The 4,364-nt window shown below is 42.1% G+C and overlaps 1 long non-coding RNA gene across 1 annotated transcript; it reads left to right on the top strand.

Annotated features, from left to right (window-relative positions):
* The first annotated feature begins 308 nt into the window (after positions 1-308).
* LOC311135553 lies at positions 309-3,325 on the top strand. The gene is made up of 3 exons (XR_014613782.1): positions 309-430; positions 1,937-2,084; positions 2,338-3,325. It is a non-coding gene; the product is annotated as an uncharacterized lncRNA (long non-coding RNA).
* The last annotated feature ends 1,039 nt before the right edge of the window (positions 3,326-4,364 follow it).

Genomic DNA, 4,364 nt, shown 5'->3' on the forward strand with positions numbered 1-4,364 from the left:
GAAACAATCATTAAGGGACCACAATGGAAGTATTTGGTTTTATTGTGTTGTCCCTGACACGTTTTATTTTATTAAACGGTTTTAATTATTTTATTTAAGTGTCAAATCAAATATATCTATCTGGCTTTCTATCTAACTCAAATGGGCTGCTGAGGACACTTTGATCATCACATTTCAGGCACAAGTCAGCAGGTGGCAGTGTCTTTAAATGCAGCACTGCCTTAGTGCACTTCATGATCTGTAGATCAGTAATTTTGTGGTTGTGAATGTGATTTATCCAAATGCGGTAGTCCAGTACATTTGTTTTGGCTTAGCAAGCTAGCTACCCCCAGTTTTAGCTAAAATGTCCCCTGTAGCTCAGTTGGTAGAGCATGGCGCTTCCAACGCCAGGGTTGAGGGTTCGTTTCCCACGGGGGGCCAGTATGAAAATGTATGTACTAACTGTAAGTCGCTCTGGATAAGAGCGTCTGCTAAATGACTAAATTGTAAGAAGTGTTGTGCAATATTGGAGGACAGGTGTCGTAACTGACATTTTTGTATTGTGCTTGATTATCCACTAGTAGTTTGACAAATATGCACTGAGCATCAAAATTATCTCCCGAATAGTTTTGAAAGAATTTAGGGTGAGCTGTTGTAACTTCTCAAGGGATATGTTCTGTGTTGGATTGTGATGTTATGCCTTTCATTGACGCCTGGTATGTCTGCACCCTAACACAAGGCAATGGTGTTCCGGAACTGTTGATGTATTGAAAGTACTGTTGTGTAAACAAATTGGTTGTATTATCACCTCCCGCAATATAAGGGACATGTAAGCATTTCTTCCTTGAGTTCTTCCCTATGAAATCAGAGGTGGATCTCCCCTGCAGCTGCTCGTATTAAATATGTTTCTATTATATCGTCAAATAGCCTCTGCCTTAATCTTGGATCGAATTTTCCACAACAATGTGGTTCAGAGGTTCAAGAGTTCACGAGTGGCATTGTTTCTGTCATTATAGTATCCTTTGTTTTGTTTACTGTAACTACATATTTCGGTTTATCAGAGGATGCCTTCAGTCTTGGAACTACAGTTTTTGGCAATGGGCATGGTAAATTAGCAAGGAGGGGCTAGGTGAATCAAGAGTCATATGCTCGGTAGCTAGCTACTTTGAATGGGAGTGTTGTAACGTTATCTAGCTTGCTACAATTTGTAGCTAACGTTAAAGACGTAAAAGATGGTGCCAGTAGGCTACAGCGGCAAGCAAGAGCACAACACATCAATGCCACTGATGTCTGTCAACCCTATAATTTCCGTTTTAATCCTGTCCTATTCCAGTACACAAACTCATCACATATTCCTTCCGCTACAAGACAGTGACCCAGCTACTCCTAAGCATTGGGGTTCTGGTGCCCCTCTGTGGTGGTATTGAGAAGAGTGTGGGCACTGTTCGGGTCCTCATGTTTCAGCTGCTCTCTATCAGCACAGGGGTGTTGTACACCATCCTGGGGCTGGTACTGTTTGGTGCATCTTCCCAGAATCAAGTGGAGGGGTTAGTTCCTGTATCCCTCTCCCTTATGGGTATGGCCACAGTGCACTCCCGTATGGTTAAGGGCTTTCTTTTTGGAGTCAGTGTATCCATGTTAGCCCTGCCCTGACTGTTTCTGCTCATCGTAACACTTTTGGTCCCACAAACTGTCTTCCTCTGCAACGTCATCATTGCAGGGCAGGATCTGTATCCTTACTCCAACCTCATTGTGGTTGAAAATAACTGTGATACACTCTGCAGTGTGTCACAGCTTTAAGTGTGCGTAGTAGTGTAGTTAAGTTGTAATATTTGTGTGTGTTGTATATGCTTGAAATGTTTGTTGAGTCCTCATGCTGAACATTATGGGATGTTTGGTTAGGAAAATCTTGCATCACTGCGTCACACATTCTCTTTATCTTGCTCTGGTGAAACAGACGGAAAGGGCTGGCTCTCACTTCTAGACATGTCTGATGCTAGGGCATCAGTGCTGGACAAGAAGATGCCTTTCAGGCTGCTGAGGACCATTGGTGTCCTGTATGTCCCTGCATCAACAGAGGAGAGAAGGAAGACGGTCCACCCACCGTGAGTACTGAGAAAGCGCTAAACGCATTATTTATCCTACAAGACAAGAGGTCATTAAATTAACATGATTTTTGGGTGCAAGCCAGAGAACATGATGTTCTACAGTATAATGAGGTGCAGTTTTAATAGAGGATCCTCAGCTGTAATTGAATACTGTACAATAGACACCTAGTGGTCCCCCATGATTCAATAGAGAATCACTGTTTAGTTAGATAAGCGCCCCTTAATCTCTCCACATTCTCATTGGTTGCAGAATCATTCCATCCCCAGGCTCCTACCCAGTCCACGCCCACGCTCCAGTTTCCTCCAATCTACAGGCTACCGAGACCACACCAAAGACATTTGAAGGCTGGGCCAACTCATACTATACACAGGGGAGCCCTGTTCAGCTCTCAGGTTATTATGGTCACAACCATGGATATGTCCTCAAGCATAGCTTTGGGCCAAGTCATGGACATAGTCACTAACACAGCTCCGGCCATGGACACAGTCATGGGCACACATATGCCTCTCAAACCACTAGTCACTGGGATCCAGTGGCTCAACATCTACATTCTCAACATTCCCACCTCAGTCCACTGTCTGTGTCTGTCAGTGCCCCCCAGAGTTTCACAGCAAACATGCCAGAGTCACTGCCAGGATCTGTGATGGTTCACCCAGGGGCACCTGTGTCTTCACTGACCGTTTGATGACATAGAAAACACATTGAATGACAGAGCTATCTCATATGTTATACGTTGAGATATAATATGCTTGGAGATGGGGTTTGAGGCAGTACTTAAAGGTACACGGTTTCTTCACTGATGATTTTGGTTTCAAGAAACAAGCAGGCTCAAAATGTTCAAGGTCAAATCAATACAAGAAGGTTTTGATTGTCAGTTGATTGTAAGACCACTCCTTTTGGCTTGTACTTTGCGTTTTTCTACACATACTGTAGACAAATCTCTTGGCACTCTTGATATATCAGGCATTTTATATTACACTTTCACTGATTTATTCAGTTTTCCTTTACTTAACTACTTACAGCAATTAAATAGCATCCCCTCACCAGTAAATTTGATCCATTACATGCAGTTTGTTTGGCAATCAACATTATTGTAAATTGAGGAGCAGGGAGCAGTGGGTGAGGTTATCAAGAGTGTGGGCTATAAGGGCAGATTATGATGTAATCTTTAGAAAATGAGGCAGTTGTGCACAGTAAAGAGAAGCCATAAATGACAACCAAGACTAAATATAGCAAATCAATGATTATTATTTCTTTACAAATGCATGCTTTCAAGTTATACTGTTTATATACAAATAGCTATTTTGCATATACAACTGGATCAAGTGGTAAGAGTCATGTAACAGGTCATGATGGAACACGTTATTCGATATCAGTAATGCAAGAGAAAAAGTTAAAAGGCACACAATTCTTCAATGAAAACATGAACCCTGCCATATCACTACAATAGTTTAGGGGTTTCTCTATTAAAAGAAACACCAAAAGGACAGCTGAACATCACCCTTATATCATCCACTTCATTTCATACAGTTAATGTTCAACAGAACCTCAGAAAATTGAAGTAAATATTCTGTATTAGACCTTCAACCATCAGCATAGAAAGATAAAACCTACATAAAATGCTTACTGGGTGTACAAAACATTAGGAACGCCTGCTCTTTCCATGACATAGCTTTCACCTGGATTTACCTGGTCTGTCTATGATCCCTTGTTGATGTCACTTGTTAAATCCACTTCAATTAGTGTAGATGAAGGGCAGGAGACACATTAAAGGAGGATTTTTAAGTCTTGCTACAATTGAGACATGGATTGTGTGTGTGTGCCATTCAGAAGGTAAATGGGGAAGACAAAAGATTGAAGTGCCTTTAAACGGGGTATGGTAGTAGGTTCCAGGTGCACCGGGTTGAGTGTGTCAAGAACTGCAACGCTGCTGTGTTTTTCACGCTCAACAGTTTCCCGTGTATCAAGAATGGTCCACCACCCAAAGGACATCCAGACAACTTGACAACTGTGGGAAGCATTGGAGTCAACATGGGCCAGCATCCCTGTGGAATGCTTTCGACACCTTGTAGAGTCCATGCCCCGACGAATTGAGGCTGTTCTGAAGGCAAAAGGGGGCGGGTGGAACTCAATATTAGGAAGGTGTTCCTAATGTTTTGTACACTCAGTACTGTACTGTACACATCCCAGAATTAGTGATTATCAGAACACACATAAATGACAGTTAATAGACGTATTCATGTTGTACTGCAAGTGCACATACAACCAACACATAT

Source organism: Coregonus lavaretus, assembly GCF_964263955.1.
Source record: "Coregonus lavaretus genome assembly, chromosome: 10".
Taxonomy (NCBI): domain Eukaryota; kingdom Metazoa; phylum Chordata; class Actinopteri; order Salmoniformes; family Salmonidae; genus Coregonus; species Coregonus lavaretus.